Source organism: Pseudophryne corroboree, unplaced genomic scaffold (genome assembly GCF_028390025.1).
Source record: "Pseudophryne corroboree isolate aPseCor3 unplaced genomic scaffold, aPseCor3.hap2 scaffold_251, whole genome shotgun sequence".
Taxonomy (NCBI): Eukaryota; Metazoa; Chordata; class Amphibia; order Anura; family Myobatrachidae; genus Pseudophryne; species Pseudophryne corroboree.
In genome coordinates, this window is record NW_026969167.1 from 796,418 (window position 1) to 816,442 (window position 20,025).

The 20,025-nt window shown below is 47.6% G+C and overlaps 13 non-coding genes and 2 pseudogenes across 13 annotated transcripts; 12 read left to right on the forward strand and 3 right to left on the reverse strand.

The window, feature by feature from the left end:
• The first annotated feature begins 6,371 nt into the window (after positions 1-6,371).
• Positions 6,372-6,535, forward strand: LOC135012088 (U1 spliceosomal RNA). The gene has a single exon (XR_010211101.1). It is a non-coding gene; the product is annotated as a U1 spliceosomal RNA (small nuclear RNA).
• A 152-nt stretch (positions 6,536-6,687) lies between these two features.
• On the forward strand, positions 6,688-6,829 carry LOC135011999 (U1 spliceosomal RNA; annotated as a pseudogene).
• A 692-nt stretch (positions 6,830-7,521) lies between these two features.
• On the forward strand, positions 7,522-7,685 carry LOC135011711 (U1 spliceosomal RNA). The gene has a single exon (XR_010210758.1). It is a non-coding gene; the product is annotated as a U1 spliceosomal RNA (small nuclear RNA).
• A 3,303-nt stretch (positions 7,686-10,988) lies between these two features.
• LOC135011991 (U1 spliceosomal RNA) lies at positions 10,989-11,151 on the reverse strand. The gene has a single exon (XR_010211013.1). It is a non-coding gene; the product is annotated as a U1 spliceosomal RNA (small nuclear RNA).
• Positions 11,152-11,303: 152 nt separating this feature from the next.
• Positions 11,304-11,467, reverse strand: LOC135011819 (U1 spliceosomal RNA). The gene has a single exon (XR_010210861.1). It is a non-coding gene; the product is annotated as a U1 spliceosomal RNA (small nuclear RNA).
• A 674-nt stretch (positions 11,468-12,141) lies between these two features.
• On the reverse strand, positions 12,142-12,297 carry LOC135012027 (U1 spliceosomal RNA). Its single transcript, XR_010211040.1, has one exon. It is a non-coding gene; the product is annotated as a U1 spliceosomal RNA (small nuclear RNA).
• A 2,362-nt stretch (positions 12,298-14,659) lies between these two features.
• LOC135011749 (U1 spliceosomal RNA) lies at positions 14,660-14,823 on the forward strand. Its single transcript, XR_010210794.1, has one exon. It is a non-coding gene; the product is annotated as a U1 spliceosomal RNA (small nuclear RNA).
• A 152-nt stretch (positions 14,824-14,975) lies between these two features.
• On the forward strand, positions 14,976-15,110 carry LOC135011988 (U1 spliceosomal RNA; annotated as a pseudogene).
• Positions 15,111-15,812: 702 nt separating this feature from the next.
• Positions 15,813-15,976, forward strand: LOC135011700 (U1 spliceosomal RNA). Its single transcript, XR_010210747.1, has one exon. It is a non-coding gene; the product is annotated as a U1 spliceosomal RNA (small nuclear RNA).
• Positions 15,977-16,128: 152 nt separating this feature from the next.
• On the forward strand, positions 16,129-16,291 carry LOC135011996 (U1 spliceosomal RNA). Its single transcript, XR_010211017.1, has one exon. It is a non-coding gene; the product is annotated as a U1 spliceosomal RNA (small nuclear RNA).
• Positions 16,292-16,961: 670 nt separating this feature from the next.
• LOC135011703 (U1 spliceosomal RNA) lies at positions 16,962-17,125 on the forward strand. Its single transcript, XR_010210750.1, has one exon. It is a non-coding gene; the product is annotated as a U1 spliceosomal RNA (small nuclear RNA).
• Positions 17,126-17,277: 152 nt separating this feature from the next.
• On the forward strand, positions 17,278-17,441 carry LOC135011951 (U1 spliceosomal RNA). Its single transcript, XR_010210983.1, has one exon. It is a non-coding gene; the product is annotated as a U1 spliceosomal RNA (small nuclear RNA).
• Positions 17,442-18,109: 668 nt separating this feature from the next.
• On the forward strand, positions 18,110-18,273 carry LOC135011776 (U1 spliceosomal RNA). The gene has a single exon (XR_010210821.1). It is a non-coding gene; the product is annotated as a U1 spliceosomal RNA (small nuclear RNA).
• Positions 18,274-18,425: 152 nt separating this feature from the next.
• LOC135012010 (U1 spliceosomal RNA) lies at positions 18,426-18,588 on the forward strand. Its single transcript, XR_010211027.1, has one exon. It is a non-coding gene; the product is annotated as a U1 spliceosomal RNA (small nuclear RNA).
• A 671-nt stretch (positions 18,589-19,259) lies between these two features.
• LOC135011715 (U1 spliceosomal RNA) lies at positions 19,260-19,423 on the forward strand. The gene has a single exon (XR_010210762.1). It is a non-coding gene; the product is annotated as a U1 spliceosomal RNA (small nuclear RNA).
• The last annotated feature ends 602 nt before the right edge of the window (positions 19,424-20,025 follow it).

A 20,025-nucleotide genomic window follows, 5' to 3' on the forward strand; every position in this document is an offset into this window, starting at 1 on the left:
GTTTGTCCTGTATGCTCCCAACAGGATTTGGTGTCCTGCTTCCATGCAGACCATTATGCGCTGGATCTGTGGTAAGATTCAGCATGCTCGTTCCACGGCAGGATTGCCGTTACTGAAGTAGGTGAAGACCCATTCTACTAGAAAGGTGGGTTCATCCTTGGCAGCTGGTCGGGGAGTCTCGGCATTGCAACTTTGCCGAGCAGCTATTTAGTAAACACTTTTGCTAAGTTTTACAAGTTTGATACCTTGGCTGATGATAACCTTAAGTTGGGTCATTCGGTGCTGCAGAGTCGTACGCACTCTCCCACCCGTTCAAGAGCTTTGGTATAACCCCATGGTTCTTAATGTGACCCCAGCATCCTCTAGGTCGTATGAGAAAATAGGATTTTAATACCTACCGGTAAATCCTTTTCTCTTAGTCTGTAGAGGATGCTGGGCACCCGTCCCAGTCCATACTGTGTCTGCAGTTATTACTTGTGGTTATACACATGTTGTGTTATGGTTCTGGTCAGCTTTTTGCTGCAATTGTTCATGCCGTTGGCTTGTGTTCTGTTGAATGCCACGTTCTGCGGCATGTTTAAGGTGTGAGCTGGTAAGATGCTCACCTTAGTTTAACAATAAATCCTTTCCTCGAAATGTCCGTCTCCCTGGGCACAGTTCCTATAACTGGAGTCTGGAGGAGGGGCATAGAGGGAGGAGCCAGTTCACACCCTTTGAAAGTCTTAAAGTGCCCATGTCTCTTGCGGATCCCGTCTATACCCCATGGTTCTTAATGTGACCCCAGCATCCTCTACGGACTAAGAGAAAAGAATGCCCTTGCGCACTATCCTGACTTCTCCTCCCGTCTGCTTACTTTGTGCCTTCCAACGCACAATGCGAACTACAGGTGGTGCTGCAGGGCCCACACCCTTTTACTTGCCTTACAGAACAGCTCTGGAGCTGTTACAATGCCCAGCTGCTGCAAGAAATCAGCTTGAATGCTTCAGGGGATGGGGCATGGCCAACATGAGCCCCACACCAAAGGAGGGTGGGGGTGTTTAATGTGAACTAGGGGTCATCCAAGCACTGCAAAAGGCCGCCATGCCCTGCATGCCCCTTTTCTCTTTTCATATGCAGATGAGGGTTCCAGTCAACTTTGGCCCACTGCTTGGATAACATCACCGTATGCAAATCCGTCTGCTGCAGACCTTCCCCCAGGAATGCTTGTACTAGTTGTTGCATATGGCGCTTCAGTATTAGGCAGCCTTCCGCCCTCCCATGTTCATCTGAAAAGATGTGGTCTCCCTGCAGTTGTTGTCCCCAGACGAGAGTTCCCTTGTGCTTCCTCAGTTGAATCTCCTTAACTTGACGGGGGAGGTGCTGCCCGAGCAGCCCTCCCCAGCCCTATCCCAACTCATATTTATTTTGCATATGAGATCTCTTGATCATGAAGATTGTTCTCACAGGGTGAGGTTCATCCATTATATTTTAAAATAGGAAGGTACGAATTACATATTTGAATTGCATCTATGTGCTGGATTCAAATGTCCCCCCCCCTTCCTTTCTCAATTGTGCCCGTCAGCAGCTATTCTAAGGTTGCTGCCAATGGGTGTGACACATTAATTTCTTCTGTGGGGTACACTGGACTCCACAAGGATTCACATTGGGGTGTAGAGTAGGATCTTGATCTGAGGCACCAACCGGCTCAAAGCTTTTGACTGTTCCCAAGAAGCTCAGTGCATTCTCCTCTATAACCCCGCTTCCATGAACAGGGAGCTCAGTTTGTAGTTGGTGCCTTCAGTAGCAGGCCAATTAACAGGGGCCTGCCTCAGGCAGCCTATTCTTAGCTATTAATTTTGACAAGAAAAGAAGAACTTGTTTTATGAGAATCTACAAGGGCTGCAGCAGGCTAGGTCTAATAGACATCTTTACTGCAGCTTCATCACTCCCAGCGGCGCTGTATACTCCCGTGCCCTGGTTGCTGGGTCACTGCAGCGGAGGCTCCGGTTTCATCCTAAGGTCAGTCACACACACACCACCCTTCCGGATCACGAGGCCGCTGCTGAAGGGGAGCGAGGCCGTAGGGGGTGGGCCGTGTGCGCACTGCGGTGGACACTGATTACTGGGCAGCCGCTCCACTAGCCACCAGGTACAGTTAAGGAGCACAGGTCTGGGGGTTTTTCTCCTATATTAACCCAATTTTGTACTGCCCGCAGCGCATTGTGATAGGTAATAGGGCCTGATTCAGGTTGGATTGCAATCACAATAAGCGATCCAACTGCAAAAATTGCTAAGAGCATACGCATGTGCCTGCATTTTCTGCGGCACCCCGCAGAGAATGTGATCGCCTCTGCCTGTCAATCGGGGCGGGGAAGGGGGGGAGAGGTGGGTCAGCAACACTCCATTTCCAAGTCAGGGATGGAGCGGTGCGGGGGCAAGGCTTCAAAATGGGGTCTGCAACGGAGGAGACACAGGGGGCGTGGTCACAGCGACTGTATGACATCACATTCAGCCGCTGTGATCACAAAAATGGTGGCGGCTTCCTGCGCGCACATACAGTCTGCACCAGCAGGAGCCTACACCATTTTTTATGATCACGCTGAACTGCAGTGCGACTGCAATTACAGCATGGTCAAGAAGGGAGGCGTCATGCTGGGTGGCCATGCCCTGTCACTTTGCAGGAGCCAGCACCGCTCACACACTAGTCCCCGGGTGCAGTCCCCAACCCCCGGGACACCCGGAGCAACAAAATGTAGATTCAGGCCACCAGGCCACGCCCCTACCTATGAAACCATGCCTCCTTTTTACCATTGCACTGCTTATCTGCGCGCACTGCATTACAATCTCCCTCGCCACCTCTCTGGGTGTCACCAGTGATAGTGACACCTCTGCCATGCTTGTAGCAGCTGGTCCTAAGATCTACGCCTCAAACCCTGAGTGTTTGCCCTTGTGACTTGTTGATCATCATAGCGAAGCAGATGCTTACAGAAAACTGCAGGGGCTTAGATTGAAAATAAAAAAATTGATAGGGTATAAGGTAGAGAGGAGCGGGTTCGGTTCTCCGAGAACCGAATTCCCCACGAACTCCACGTGGTTTACACTGGTCCGAGGCAGGCTCGGTTGTTCCCGCCTGACTCGGAAAACCTGAACAAGGGAAAATGTCATCATCCCGCTGTCGGATTCTCGCGAGATTCGGATTCCATATAAAGAGCTGCGCGTTGCTGCCATTTTTACTCGTGCATTGAAGAGAGAGCGGAGAGGACGTGGCTATGTTCTCTCAGTGGAAATCTCAATATCAGTGCTCAGTATCAGTGGTTACTTATTGCTGCTCAGTAATACTAGTAGTGTGTCTCTCCTGCTCAGTGTCAGTTCTCAGTAGTATCCTCATCAGTGCTCAGTATCACTGTTCATTGTCTTGTGCTGCATTGTGTTGCTCAGCATAATACAGTACATTACTAATAGTCCAGTGCTGCATCTTGCTGCTCAGTGTCAGTTCTAGTATCCTCATCAGTGCTCACTATCACTGCTCATTGCATTGTGGTGTTCTGTATACTACAATAACATAGTAATATAGTAACATAGTTTTTGAGGTTGAATAGAGGCAAATTGCCCATCGTGTTCAACCTGTTTTAAGTTGTGATGATTCTACATACTTGCTGAATAATGTTTTATGACTAGTTAGCTACTATAACTCATGTTACCCCCGGATTAACCATGTTGATATTTTAAGTATTATAACCTTGGATAGCTTTTTCATTCAGAAATGTATCCATTCCTTTTTTAAATCCAATTACAGAGTCCGCCATTACCACCTTCCCTGGCAGGGAATTCCACATCCTGATTGCCCTAACAGTGAAGAAACCTTTCCTCCATTGCGTTCTGAACTTTCCTCCAGTCGCAGCGAGTGACCACGTGTTCTTTTAATAAATAATTCCTCTGATAACTCTTTGTTATGTATCTTTACATATTTGAAGATATTAATAATATCTCCTCTTAGGCACCTCTTTTCTAGTGTATAAATATTCAGCCTAGTAAGTCTTTCCTTATAGTCCAGTACTTTAAGGCCTTTAATCAATTTAGTCTTCAGGATCTCTGACACTTCCATGAGCAGCAGAGTAGTGCAATGGAAGCATGCTGGGCCCATAACCCAGAGGTCGATTGATCGAAACTATCCTCTGCTATGTGCATTTTTTTTTTTATAATTAAAGTAATCAAAAACTGGGATTGATATTTTGGCACTTTTATTTTTACTTAAAGTACAATAACTTTTATCATTTTAATTTGTTTTAATAGTATATTGACAGCATTGTTTTCTTTAAAAAATCCACTTAATTTTCTTTACCCTATTACTGAAATGGTAATTGACAAAAACAAACTACATTGTCACCAGAAGAGCAATGCAAAATGTACAAGTGATATATGAAAATCATCTTCCATCTTGAATTTCAATGATGCATTGGGACAACAATTTGTGAGAAACATCTTCACCCATAAAGAAAGATTTTCTTAATTCCTTACCTGTGTGCTGATTAGATATCACCTTGTTTTCACATTAAACAGACTTCCCCATGAGGAAGCAGCAAGGATGCAGTGACGTTTCCTGGTGTCAACCTGTATTATTTCAGTAGACATTGAAATGAGGATGCATCTTTGATGCCTTTCCAATGAAGCAAGTTTAATTCAGTAATAGGTGAAAAACCATTCCTACAAAGGTGTTAATCAGAGACTTGGCTTTGTGGACACTTTTCAGAGAGCAAATTTGTTAGCATAAACATAAAATCAGAAAATGAAGAGCTGTTTAATCACTCAATTGGACTTTTCTGCCAGCATAATTTTTTTTCTCTGCAACTCACTGCTAAATTGTGCTTCCTAGCTGTTTTTTTATAAAATCACTTAATCAAATCTAACTCTGATTACATCAGAGAAGGCCAGGTACCCTACACCATAAGGGGGGTTTTTGAAATTTTGACTTGTCTACTTAAAGATCACCAAAATCTGATTACAAGGTCAATTACATCCCTGGGTGGGATTGAACCACCAACCTTTTGGTTAATAGCCAAACATGCTAACCGATTGCGCCACAGAGACACCTTGCGAAAGTCAATACTGACAAAGGCTAATAAGCATTCATCTAGAACGTTTCCTAGAAAAACTTTAAAAAGTCAATAATCTGGAGAATTTTTGTAAGAAACACATTGGTACTTTCCCATGATGAGTGAGTGCTTCAGGATTTCTTGCACTTACATGGGCTATTAACCAAAAGGTTGGTGGTTCAATCCCACCCAGGGATGTAATTGACCTTGTCATCAGATTTTGGTGATCTTTAAGTAGACAAGTCAAAATTTCAAACCCCCTCTTATGGTGTAGGGTACCTGGCCTTCTCTGACGTAATCAGAGTTAGATTTAATTAAGTGATTTTATAAAAAACAGCTAGGAAGCACAATTTAGCAGTGGGTTGCAGAGAAAAAAATAACATTTTAAACCTACCGGTAATTTTTTTTTCTCGTAGTCCGTAGAGGATGATGGGGACTCCGTAAGGACCATGGGGGATAGACGGGCTCCGCAGCAGACATGGGCACTTTAAGAAAGACTTTAGATCTGGGTGTGCACTGGCTCCTCCCTCTATGCCCCTCCTCCATACCTCAGTTAGAGAAACTGTGCCCAGAGGAGACGGACAGTACGAGGAAAGGATTTTTGTTAATCCAAGGTCAAGATTCATACCAGCCACACCAATCACACCGTATAACTTGTGATATACTACCCAGTTAACAGTATGAAAACAACATAGCATCAGTCCAAGACCGATGAAAACTAACATATAACCCTTATGTAAGCAATAACTATATACAAGTCTTGCAGAAGTAGACCGCACTTGGGACGGGCACCCAGCATCCTCTACGGACTACGAGAAAAAGATTTACCGGTAGGTTTAAAATCTTATTTTCTCTTACGTCCTAGAGGATGCTGGGGACTCCGTAAGGACCATGGGGATTATACCAAAGCTCCCAAACGGGCAGGAGAGTGCGGATGACTTTGCAGCACCGATTGAGCAAACAGGAGGTCCTCCTCAGCCAGGGTATCAAACTTATAGAACTTTGCAAAGGTGTTTGAACCAACTTTGACCCACTGCTTGGATGACATCACCATATGCAAATCCATCTGCGGCAGGCCTTCCCCCAGGAATGCTTGCACTAGTTGTTGCATTTGGTTTGTTGTTTGGGGGTGCTTCAGTATTAGGCAGCCTTCTGCCCTCCCATGTTCATCTGAAAATATGTGTTCTCCCTGCAGTTGTTGTCCCCAGATGAGAGTTCCCTTGTGCTGCCTCAGTTGAATCTCCTTTACTTGACAGAGATGTGCCTGAGCAGCGGCCCTCCCCAGCCCTATCCCAAATCATACTTATTTTGCATAGGAGATACCATGGTCATGAAGATTGTTCTCCCAGGGTTAGGTTAATTCATTGCATTCTGGGTATGCTGACCCCTGTGATTTCCCCAAATGTGGGAAACTCAACTGCATTATTTGTGGTAGTGGGGGACTGTGTTTGTGCTTTCCTCTGGTCAGCTCTGGTAAAAGTCAGATTTCTTTGTCTCAGATCTTCCTCTAGCCTTGTTCTTCTTTCGAGAGTTCCCTTGTGCTGCCTCAGTTGGATCTCCTTCACTTGACAGGGGGGTGCCCGAGCAGCGACCCTCCCCAGCTCTAGCCCAACTCCTACTTACCTGCCAGGTGAGATACTATGATCATGAAGATGCTTCTCCCACGGCAAGGCTCACCCATTGCACTCTGGCTGTGCTGCCCCTGCGATTTCCCCAAATGTGGGAAACTTGACTGCATAATTTGTGTTTCCCCTGGTCGGCTCTCATATAATTCAGATCTCTTTGTCTCAGGTCTCTCTCCAGCCTAGTTTGCTGTCTGTTTCCACTTCTTTTTTCTTGAGCCCCTCCCTTCTATACCCTTGTGCACTATCCTGACTTCTCCCATCTGCTTACTTTGTGCCTTCCAACGCACAATGCAAACTACAGGTAGTGCTGCAGGGCCCACACCCTTTTACTTGCTTTACAGAGCAGCTCTGGAGCTGTTACAGTGCCCAGCTGCTGCAAGAAATCAGCTTGAATGCTTCAGGGGCTGGGGCATAGCCAACATGAGCCCCACACCGAAGGAGGGTAGAGGTGTTTAATGCGAACTAGGGGTCATCCAAGCGCCGCAAAAGGCCGCCATGCCCTGCACACCCCTTTTTTCTTTTCATATGCAGACGAGGGTTGAAGCCAACTTTGACCCACTGCTTGGATGACATCACCATATGCAAATCCATCTGCTGCAGGCCTTCCCCCAGGAATGCTTGCACTAGTAGTTGCATTTGGTTCGTTGTTTGGGGGTGCTTCAGTTTTAGGCAGCCTTCTGCCCTCCCATGTTCATCTGAAAATATGTGTTCTCCCTGCAGTTGTTGTCCCCAGATGAGAGTTCCCTTGTGCTGCCTCAGTTGAATCTCCTTTACTTGACAGAGATGTGCCTGAGCAGCGGCCCTCCCCAGCCCTATCCCAAATCATACTTATTTTGCATAGGAGATACCTTGGTCATGAAGATTGTTCTCCCAGGGTGAGGTTCATTCATTGCATTCTGGGTATGCTGACCCCTGTGATTTCCCCAAATGTGGGAAACTCGACTGCATTATTTGTGGTAGTGGGGGACTGTGTTTGTGCTTTCCTCTGGTCAGCTCTGGTAAAAGTCAGATTTCTTTGTCTCAGATCTTCCTCTAGCCTTGTTCTTCTTTCGAGAGTTCCCTTGTGCTGCCTCAGTTGGATCTCCTTCACTTGACAGGGGGTGCCCAAGCAGCAATCCTCCACAGCTCTAGCCCAACTCCTACTTACCTGCCAGGTGAGATACTATGATCTTCACTGTTAGGGCAATCAGGATGTGGAATTCCCTGCCAGGGAAGGTGGTAATGGCGGACTCTGTAATTGGATTTAAAAAAGGAATGGATACATTTCTGAATGAAAAAGCTATCCAAGGTTATAATACTTAAAATATCAACATGGTTAATCCGGGGGTAACATGAGTTGTAGTAGTTAACTAGTCATAAAACATTATTCAGCAAGTATGTAGAATCATCACAACTTAAAACAGGTTGAACACGATGGGCAATTTGCCTCTTTTCAACCTCAAAAACTATATTACTATATGTTACTATATTACTATGTTACTGTAGTATACAGAACACCACAATGTAATGAGCAGTGATAGTGAGCACTGATGAGGATACTAGAACTGACACTGAGCAGCAAGATGCAGCACTGGACTATTAGTAATGTACTGTAGTATGCTGAGCACCACAATGCAGCACAAGACAATGAGCAGTGATACTGAGCACTGATGAGGATACTACTGAGAACTGACACTGAGCAGGAAAGACACACTACTAGTATTACTGAGCAGCAATAAGTAACCACTGATACTGAGCACTGATATTGAGATTTCCACTGAGAGAACATAGCCACGTCCTCTCCGCTCCCTCTTCAATGCACGAGTAAAAATGGCGGCAACGCGCAGCTCTTTATATGAAATCCGAATCTCGCGAGAATCCGACAGCGGGATGATGACATTTTCCCTTGTTCAGGTTTTCCGAGTCAGGCGGGAACAACCGAGCCTGCCTCGGACCAGTGTAAACCACGTGGAGTTCGTGGGGAATTTGGTTCTCGGAGAACCGAACCCGCTCCTCTCTACCTTATACCCATATATTTTTTTATTTTCAATCTAAGCCCCTGCAGTTTTCTGTAAGCATCTGCTTCGCTATGATGATCAACAAGTCACAAGGGCAAACACTCAGGGCTTGAGGCGTAGATCTTAGGACCAGCTGCTACAAGCATGGCAGAGGTGTCACTATCACTGGTGACACCCAGAGAGGTGGCGAAGGAGATTGTAATGCAGTGCGCGCAGATAAGCAGCGCAATGGTAAAAAGGAGGCATGGTTTCATAGGTAGGGGCGTGGCCTGGTGGCCTGAATCTACATTTTGTTGCTCCGGGTGTCCCGGGGGTTGGGGGCTGCACCCGGGGACTAGTGTGTGAGCGGTACTGGCTCCTGCACAGTGACAGGACATGGCCACCCAGCATGACGCCTCCCTTCTTGACCAATCTGTAATTGCAGTCGCACTGCAGTTCAGCGTGATCATAAAAAATGGTGTAGCCTCCTGCTGGTGCAGACTGTATGTGCGCGCAGGAAGCCGCCACCATTTTTGTGATCACAGCGGCTGAATGTGATGTCATACAGCCGCTGTGACCACGCCCCCTGTGTCTCCTCCGTTGCAGACCCCATTTTGAAGCCTTGCCCCCGCACCGCTCCATCCCTGACTTGGAAATGGAGTGTTGCTGACCCCCCTCTCCCCCCCTGCCCCGATTGACAGGCAGAGGCGATCGCATTCTCTGCGGGGTGCCGCAGAAAATGCAGGCACATGCGTATGCTCTTAGCAATTTTTGCAGTTGGATCGCTTACTGTGATTGCAATCCAACCTGAATCAGGCCCTATTACCTATCACAATGCGCTGCGGGCAGTACAAAATTGGTTTAATATGGGAGAAAAAACCCCAGACCTGTGCTCCTTAACTGTACCTGGTGGCTCGTGGAGCGGCTGCCCAGTAATCAGTGTCCACGCCAGTGCGCACACGGTCCACCCCCTACGGCCACGCTCCCCTTCATCAGCGGCCTCGTGATCCGGAAGGGCGGTGCGTGTGTGACTGACCTTAGGAAGAAACCGGAGCCTCCGCTGCAGTGACCCAGCAACCAGGGCACGGGAGTATACAGCGCCGCTGGGAGTGATGAAGCTGCAGTAAAGATGTCTATTAGACCTAGCCTGCTGCAGCCCTTGTAGATTCTCATAAAAAAAGTTCTTATTTTCTTGTCAAAATTAATAGCTAAGAATAGGCTGCCTGAGGCAGGCCCCTGTTAAGTGGCCTGCTACTGAAGGCACCAACTACAAACTGAGCTCCCTGTTCATGGAAGCGGGGTTATAGAGGAGAATGCGCTGAGCATCTTGGGAACAGTCAAAAGCTTTGAGCCGGTTGGTGCCTCAGATCAAGATCCTACTCTACACCCCAATGTGAATCCTTGTGGAGTCCAGTGTACCCCACAGAAGAAATTAATGTGTCACACCCATTGGCAGCAACCTTAGAATAGCTGCTGACGGGCACAATTGAGAAAGGAAGGGGGGGGGACATTTGAATCCAGCACATAGATGCAATTCAAATATGTAATTTGAACCTTCCTATTTTAAAATATAATGGATGAACTTCACCCTGTGATAACAATCTTCATGATATAGAGATCTCATATGCAAAATAAGTATGAGTTGGGATAGGGCTGGGGAGGGTGGCTGCTCGGGCAAGCCCCTCCCCCGTCAAGTTAAGGAGATTCAACTGAGGAAGCACAAGGGAACTCTCGTCTGGGGACAACAACTGCAGGGAGACCACATTTTTTCAGATGAACATGGGAGAGCGGAAGGCTGCCTAATACTGAAGCACCATCAAATATCAAACCATATGCAATAACTAGTACAAGCATTCCTGGGGGAAGGTCTGCAGGAGACGAATTTGCATACGGTGATGTCATCCAAGCAGTGGGCCAAAGTTGGCTGGAACCCTCATCTGCATATGAAAAGAGAAAAGGGTTATGCAGGGCATGGCGGCCTTTTGCGGCGCTTGGATGACCCCTAGTTCGCATTAAACACCTCCACCCTCCTTCGGTGTGGGGCTCATGTTGGCTATGCCCCAGCCCCTGAAGCATTCAAGCTGATTTCTTGCAGCAGCTGGGCACTGTAACAGCTCCAGAGCTGCTCTGTAAGGCAAATAAAAGGGTGTGGGCCCTGCAGCACTACCTGTAGTTCGCATTGTGCGTTGGAAGGCACAAAGTAAGCAGACGGGAGAAGTCAGGATAGTGCGCAAGGGCATAGAAGGGAGCGGCTCAAGAAAAGAGAAGTGGAAACAGACAGCAAACTAGGCTGGAGAGAGACCTGAGACAAAGAGATCTGAATTATACGAGAGCCGACCAGGGGAAACACAAATTATGCAGTCAAGTTTCCCATATTTGGGGAAATCGCAAGGGCAGCACACCCAGAGTGCAATGGTTGAGCCTTGCCCTGGGAGAAGCACCTTCAAGATCATAGTATCTCACCTGGCAGGTAAGTAGGAGTTGGGCTAGAGCTGGGGAGGGTCGCTGCTCGGACACCCCCCTGTCAAGTGAAGGAGATCCAACTGAGGCAGCACAATGGAACTCTCGAAAGAAGAACAAGGCTAGAGGAAGATCTGAGACAAAGAAATCTGACTTTTACCAGAGCTGACCAGCGGAAAACACAAACACAGTCCCCAACTACCACAAATAATGCAGGCGAGTTTCCCACATTTGGGTAAATCACAGGGGTCAGCATACCCAGAATGCAATGAATGAACCTCACCCTGGGTGAACAATTTTCATGACCATGGTGTCTCCTATGCAAAATAAGTATGATTTGGGATAGGGCTGGGGAGGGCCGCTGCTCAGGCACATCTCTGTCAAGTAAAGGAGATTCAACTGAGGCAGCACAAGGGAACTCTCATATGGGGACAACAACTGCAGGGAGAACACATATTTTCAGATGAACATGGGAGGGCAGAAGGCTGCCTAATACTGAAGCACCCCCAAACAACAAACCAAATGCAACAACTAGTGCAAGCATTCCTGGGGGAAGGCCTGCAGCAGATGGATTTGCATATGGTGATGTTATCCAAGCAGTGGGTCAAAGTTGGCTTCAACCCTCATCTGCATATGAAAAGAGAAAAGGGGCGTGCAGGGCATGGCGGCCTTTTGCGGTGCTTGGATGACCCCTAGATCGCATTAAACACCCCCACCCTCCTTTGGTGTGGGGCTCATGTTGGCCATGCCCCATCCCATGAAGCATTCAAGCTGATTTCTTGCAGCAGCTGGGCACTGTAACAGCTCCAGAGCTGCTCTGTAAGGCAAGTAAAAGGGTGTGGGCCCTGCAGCACTACCTGTAGTTTGCATTGTGCATTGGAAGGCACAAAGTAAGCAGACGGGAGGAGAAGTCAGGATAGTGCACAAGGGTATAGAAGGGAGGGGCTCAAGAAAAAAGAAGTGGAAACAGAGAGCAAACTAGGCTGGAGAGAGACCTGAGACAAAGAGATCTGAATTATACGAGAGCCGACCAGAGGAAACACAAATTATGCAGTCAAGTGTCCCACATTTGGGGAAATCGTAGGAGCAGCACACCCAGTGTGCAATGGGTGAGCCTTGCCCTGGGAGAAGCACCTTCCTGATTATAGTATCTCACCTGGGTGTGCTGCCCCTGCGATTTCCCCAAATGTGGGAAACTTGACTGCATAATTTGTGTTTCCCCTGGTCGGCTCTCATATAATTCAGATCTCTTTGTCTCAGGTCTCTCTCCAGCCTAGTTTGCTGTCTGTTTCCACTTCTTTTTTTCTTGAGCCCCTCCCTTCTATACCCTTGTGGACTATCCTGACTTCTCCTCCTGTCTGCTTACTTTGTGCCTTCCAATGCACAATGCAAACTACAGGTAGTGGTGCAGGGCCCACACCCTTTTACTTGCCTTACAGAGCAGCTCTGGAGCTGTTACAGTGCCAAGCTGCTGCAAGAAATCAGCTTGAATGCTTCAGGGGCTGGGGCATGGCCAACATGAGCCCCACACCGAAGGAGGGTGGGGGTGTTTAATGCGAACTAAGGGTCATCCAAGCGCCGCAAAAGGCCGCCATGCCCTGCATACCCCTTTTCTCTTTTCATATGCAGATGAGGGTTCCAGCCAACTTTGGCCCACTGCTTGGATGACATCACTATATGCATATCCGTCTTCTGCAGACCTTCCCCCAGGAATGCTTGTACTAGTTGTTGCATTTGGTTTGTTGTTTGGGGGTGCTTCAGTATTAGGCAGCCTTCTGCCCTCCCATGTTCATCTGAAAATATGTGTTCTCACTGCAGTTGTTGTCCCCAGATGAGAGTTCCCTTGTGCTGCCTCAGTTGAATCTCCTTTACTCTAAAACTTGTAAAACTTAGCAAAACTGTTTACTAAATAGCTGCTCGGCAAAGATGCAATGCCGAGACTCCCCGACCAGCTGCCCAGGATGAACCCACCTTTCTAGTAGAATGGGTCTTCACCTAATTCAGTAACGGCAATCCTGCCGTGGAATGAGCATGCTGAATCTTACCACAGATCCAGCGCATAATTGTCTACATGGAAGCAGGACACCCAATCCTGTTGGGAGCATACAGGACAAACAGAGCCTCTGTTTTCCTAATCTGAACCGTTCTGGTGACATAAATTTTCAAAGTTCTGACCACAGCCAGAGACTTTGACTCAACGAAGGTGTCAGTGGCCAAAGGCACCATGTGGAAAGATGAACCACCTTCGGCAGAAATAGTTGACGTGTCCTCAATTCTGCTCTATCTTCATGAAATATCAAATAAAGGCTCTTGTGATACTGCATGGTTTGTACTGTTTTCCATGTGCTCCCAGATCTTTCAAGCAAGAAGCATGGTCAAGAAAGTTCTGTTTGAAAAGAAACAACATTTACTGTCATTGTTATAGAATTTGGGAGAAAAAACAAGAAGAAATCTGCACTGTTGACGCACTGGACAGAATGAATGAATCATAAAATATAACCTTTATTAAGTATGTATTAAAATTGGATAAATATTAATATTATTATCCCAAACTGCAGTGAAACATAAAGGTTAAAATCACAGAACTAACATACATGTGCATAAGAAGAATAAAGAGATGTGAAAAAAAGGTTTAAAAAGCGTGTCCGTGTGTGATTATTTTTGAAGGCACAACCCTGGCGGGGTTGTTTATATAGATATATATGTTGCTAATAATCACTTTCTAGCGTAATGTTATTAAATAGCTGTTAGTATCTATGTCGTCAGGTACCACTGGGTCGTATCCTATATACTCCTGTGGGAAACTTGACTGCATAATTTGTGTTTCCCCTGGTCGGCTCTCGTATAATTCAGATCTCTTTGTCTCAGGTCTCTCTCCAGCCTAGTTTGCTGTCTGTTTCCACTTCTCTTTTCTTGAGCCGCTGCCTTCTATGCCCTTGTGCACTCTCCAGACTTCTCCTGTCTGCTTACTTTGTGCCTTCCAACGCACAATGCAAACTACAGGTAGTGCTGCAGGGCCCACACCCTTTTACTTGCCTTACAGAGCAGCTCTGGAGCTGTTACAGTGCCCAGCTGCAGCAAGAAATCAGCTTGAATGCTTCAGGGGCTGGGGCATAGCCAACATGAGCCCCACACCGACGGAGGGTGGAGGTGTTTAATGCAAACTAGGGGTCAGCCAAGCGCCGCAAAAGGCCGCCATGCCCTGCATGCCCCTTTTCTCTTTTCATATGCAGACGAGGGTTGAAGCCAACTTTGACCCACTGCTTGGATGACATCACCATATGCAAATCCATCTGCGGCAGGCCTTCCCCCAGGAATGCTTGCACTAGTTGTTGCATTTGGTTTGTTGTTTGGGGGTGCTTCAGTATTAGGCAGCCTTCTGCCCTCCCATGTTCATCTGAAAATATGTGTTCTCCCTGCAGTTGTTGTCCCCAGATGAGAGTTCCCTTGTGCTGCCTCAGTTGAATCTCCTTTACTTGACAGAGATGTGCCTGAGCAGCGGCCCTCCCCAGCCCTATCCCAAATCATACTTATTTTGCATAGGAGATACCATGGTCATGAAGATTGTTCTCCCAGGGTTAGGTTCATTCATTGCGTTCTGGGTATGCTGACCTCTGTGATTTCCCCAAATGTGGGAAACTCAACTGCATTATTTGTGGTAGTGGGGGACTGTGTTTGTGCTTTCCTCTGGTCAGCTCTGGTAAAAGTCAGATTTCTTTGTCTCAGATCTTCCTCTAGCCTTGTTCTTCTTTCAAGAGTTCCCTTGTGCTGCCTCAGTTGGATCTCCTTCACTTGACAGGGGGGTGCCCGAGCAGCGACCCTCCCCAGCTCTAGCCCAACTCCTACTTACCTGCCAGGTGAGATACTATGATCATGAAGTTGCTTCTCCCAGGGCAAGGCTCACCCATTGCACTCTGGGTGTGCTGCCCCTGCGATTTCCCCAAATATGGGAAACTTGATTGCATAATTTGTGTTTCCCCTAGTCGGCTCTCATATAATTCAGATCTCTTTGTCTCAGGTCTCTCTCCAGCCTAGTTTGCTGTCTGTTTCCACTTCTTTTTTCTTGAGCCCCTCCCTTCTATACCCTTGTGCACTATCCTGACTTCTCCTCCTGTCTGCTTACTTTGTGCCTTCCGATGCACAATGCAAACTACAGGTAGTGCTGCAGGGCCCACACCCTTTTACTTGCCTTACAGAGCAGCTCTGGAGCTGTTACAGTGCCAAGCTGCTGCAAGAAATCAGCTTGAATGCTTCAGGGGCTGGGGCATGGCCAACATGAGCCCCACACCGAAGTAGGGTGGGGGTGTTTAATGCGAACTAAGGGTCATCCAAGCGCCGCAAAAGGCCGCCATGCCCTGCATACCCCTTTTCTCTTTTCATATGCAGATGAGGGTTCCAGCCAACTTTGGCCCACTGCTTGGATGACATCACTGTATGCAAATCCGTCTTCTGCAGACCTTCCCCCAGGAATGCTTGTACTAGTTGCTGCATTTGGTTTGTTGTTTGGGGGTGCTTCAGTATTAGGCAGCCTTCTGCCCTCCCATGTTCATCTGAAAATATGTGTTCTCCCGGCAGTTGTTGTCCCCAGATGAGAGTTCCCTTGTGCTGCCTCAGTTGAATCTCCTTTACTTGACAGAGATGTGCCTGAGCAGCGGCCCTCCCCAGCCCTATCCCAAATCATACTTATTTTGCATAGGAGATACCATGGTCATAAAGATTGTTCTCCCAGGGTGAGGTTCATTCATTGCATTCTGGGTATGCTGACCCCTGTGATTTCCCCAAATGTGGGAAACTCAACTGCATTATTTGTGGTAGTGGGGGACTGTGTTTGTGTTTTCCTCTGGTCAGCTCTGGTAAAAGTCAGATTTCTTTGTCTCAGATCTTCCTCTAGCCTTGTTCTTCTTTCGAGAGTTCCATTGTGCTGCCTCAGTTGGATCTCCTTCACTTGACAGGGGGGTACCCGAGCAGCGACCCTCCCCAGCTCTAGCCCAACTCCTACATAACTGCCAGGTGAGATACTATGATCATGAAGGTGCTTCTCCCAGGGCAAGGCTCACCCATTGCACTCTGGGTGTGCTGCTCCTGCGATTTCCCCAAATGTGGGAAACTTGACTGCATAATTTGCGTTTCCCCTGGTCGGCTCTCGTATAATTCAGATCTCTTTGTCTCAGGTCTCTCTCCAGCTTAGTTTGCTGTCTGTTTCCACTTCTCTTTTCTTGAGCCGCTGCCTTCTATGCCCTTGTGCACTCTCCTGACTTCTCCTGTCTGCTTACTTTGTGCCTTCCAACGCACAATGCAAACTACAGGTAGTGCTGCAGGGCCCACACCCTTTTACTTGCCTTTCAGAGCAGCTCTGGAGCTGTTACAGTGCCCAGCTGCTGCAAGAAATCAGCTTGAATGCTTCAGGGGCTGGGGCATAGCCAACATGAGCCCCACACCGACGGAGGGTGGAGGTGTTTAATGCGAACTAAGGGTCATCCAAGCGCCGCAAAAGGCCGCCATGCCCTGCATACCCCTTTTCTCTTTTCATATGCAGATGAGGGTTCCAGCCAACTTTGGCCCACTGCTTGGATGACATCACCGTATGCAAATACGTCTTCTGCAGACCTTCCCCCAGGAATGCTTGTACTAGTTGTTGCATTTGGTTTGTTGTTTGGGGTGCTTCAGTATTAGGCAGCCTTCTGCTCTCCCATGTTCATCTGAAAATATGTGTTCTCCCTGCAGTTGTTGTCCCCAGATGAGAGTTCTCTTGTGCTGCCTCAGTTGAATCTCCTTTACTTGACAGAGATGTGCCTGAGCAGCGGCCCTCCCCAGCCCTATCCCAAATCATACTTATTTTGCATAGGAGATACCATGGTCATGAAGATTGTTCTTCCAGGGTGAGGTTCATTCATTGCATTCTGGGTATGCTGACCCCTGTGATTTCCCCAAATGTGGGAAACTCGACTGCATTATTTGTGGTAGTGGGGGACTGTGTTTGTGCTTTCCTCTGGTCAGCTCTGGTAAAAGTCAGTTTTCTTTGTCTCAGATCTTCCTCTAGCCTTGTTCTTTTTTTGAGAGTTTCCTTGTGCTGCCTCAGTTGGATTTCCTTCACTTGACAGGGGGGTGCCCGAGCAGCGACCCTCCCCAGCTCTAGCCCAACTCCTACTTACCTGCCAGGTGAGATACTATGATCAGGAAGGTGCTTCTCCCAGGGCAAGGCTCACCCATTGCACTCTGGGTGTGCTGCTCCTACGATTTCCCCAAATGTGGGACACTTGACTACATAATTTGTGTTTCCTCTGGTCGGCTACTCGTATAATTCAGATCTCTTTGTCTCAGGTCTCTCTCCAGCCTAGTTTGCTGTCTGTTTCCACTTCTCTTTTCTTGAGCCCCTGCCCTTGCCCTTGTGCACTCTCCTGACTTCTCCTGTCTGCTTACTTTGTGCCTTCCAACGCACAATGCAAACTACAGGTAGTGCTGCAGGGCCAACACCCTTTTACTTGCCTTACAGAGCAGCTCTGGAGCTGTTACAGTGCCCAGCTGCTGCAAGAAATCAGCTTGAATGCTTCAGGGGCTGGGGCATAGCCAACATGAGCCCCACACCGACGGAGGGTGGAGGTGTTTAATGCGAACTAAGGGTCATCCAAGCGCCGCAAAAGGCCGCCATGCCCTGCATACCCCTTTTCTCTTTTCATATGCAGATGAGGGTTCCAGCCAACTTTGGCCCACTGCTTGGATGACATCACCGTATGCAAATCCGTCTTCTGCAGACCTTTTCCCAGGAATGCTTGTACTAGTTGTTGCATTTGGTTTGTTGTTTGGGGGTGCTTCAGTATTAGGCAGCCTTCTGCTCTCCCATGTTCATCTGAAAATATGTGTTCTCCCTGCAGTTGTTGTCCCCAGATGAGAGTTCCCTTGTGCTGCCTCAGTTGAATCTCCTTTACTTGACAGAGATGTGCCTGAGCAGCGGCCCTCCCCAGCCCTATCCCAAATCATACTTATTTTGCATAGGAGATACCATTGTCATGAAGATTGTTCTCCCAGGGTGAGGTTCATTCATTGCATTCTGGGTATGCTGACCCCTGTCATTTCCCCAAATGTGGGAAACTCGACTGCATTATTTGTGGTAGTGGGGGACTGTGTTTGTGCTTTCCTCTGGTCAGCTCTGGTAAAAGTCAGATTTCTTTGTCTCAGATCTTCCTCTAGCCTTGTTCTTTTTTCGAGAGTTTCCTTGTGCTGCCTCAGTTGGATCTCCTTCACTTGACAGGGGGGTGCCCGAACAGCGACCCTCCCCAGCTCTAGCCCAACTCCTACTTACCTGCCAGGTGAGATACTATGATCAGGAAGGTGCTTCTCCCAGGGCAAGGCTCACCCAATGCACTCTGGGTGTGCTGCTCCTACGATTTCCCCAAATGTGGGACACTTGATTACATAATTTGTGTTTCCTCTGGTCGGCTCTCGTATAATTCAGATCTCTTTGTCTCAGGTCTCTCTCCAGCCTAGTTTGCTGTCTGTTTCCACTTCTCTTTTCTTGAGCCGCTCCCTTCTATGCCCTTGTGCACTATCCTGACTTCTCCCGTCTGCTTACTTTGTGCCTTCCAACGCACAATGCAAACTACAGGTAGTGCTGCAGGGCCCACACCCTTTTACTTGCTTTACAGAGCAGCTCTGGAGCTGTTACAGTGCCCAGCTGCTGCAAGAAATCAGCTTGAATGCTTCAGGGGCTGGGGCATAGCCAACATGAGCCCCACACCGAAGGAAGGTGGAGGTGTTTAATGCAAACTAGGGGTCATCCAAGCGCCGCAAAAGGCCGCCATGCCCTGCACACCCCTTTTTTATTTTCATATGCAGACGAGGGTTGAAGCCAACTTTGACCCACTGCTTGGATGACATCACCATATGCAAATCCATCTGCTGCAGGCCTTCCCCCAGGAATGCTTGCACTAGTAGTTGCATTTGGTTTGTTGTTTGGGGGTGCTTCAGTGTTAGGCAGCCTTCTGCCCTCCCATGTTCATCTGAAAATATGTGTTCTCCCTGCAGTTGTTGTCCCCAGATGAGAGTTCCCTTGTGTTGGCTCAGTTGAATCTCCTTTACTTGACAGAGATGTGCCTGAGCAGCGGCCCTCCCCAGCCCTATCCCAAATCATACTTATTTTGCATAGGAGATACCATGGTCATGAAGATTGTTCTCCCAGGGTGAGGTTCATTCATTGCACTCTGGGTATGCTGACCCCTGTGATTTCCCCAAATGTGGGAAACTCGACTGCATTATTTGTGGTAGTGGGGGACTGCGTTTGTGCTTTCCTCTGGTCAGCTCTGGTAAAAGTCAGATTTCTTTGTCTCAGATCTTCCTCTAGCCTTGTTCTTCTTTCGAGAGTTCCCTTGTGCTGCCTCAGTTGGATCTCCTTCACTTGACAGGGGGTGCCCGAGCAGCAATCCTCCACAGCTCTAGCCCAACTCCTACTTACCTGCCAGGTGAGATACTATGATGTTCACTGTTAGGGCAATCAGGATGTGGAATTCCCTGCCAGGGAAGGTGGTAATGGCGGACTCTGTAATTGGATTTAAAAAAGGAATGGATACATTTCTGAATGAAAAAGCTATCCAAGGTTATAATACTTAAAATATCAACATGGTTAATCCGGGGGTAACATGAGTTATAGTAGCTAACTAGTCATAAAACATTATTCAGCAAGTATGTAGAATCATCACAACTTAAAACAGGTTGAACACGATGGGCAATTTGCCTCTATTCAACCTCAAAAACTATGTTACTATATGTTACTATATTACTATGTTACTGTAGTATACAGAACACCACAATGTAATGAGCAGTGATAGTGAGCACTGATGAGGATACTAGAACTGACACTGAGCAGCAAGATGCAGCACTGGACTATTAGTAATGTAC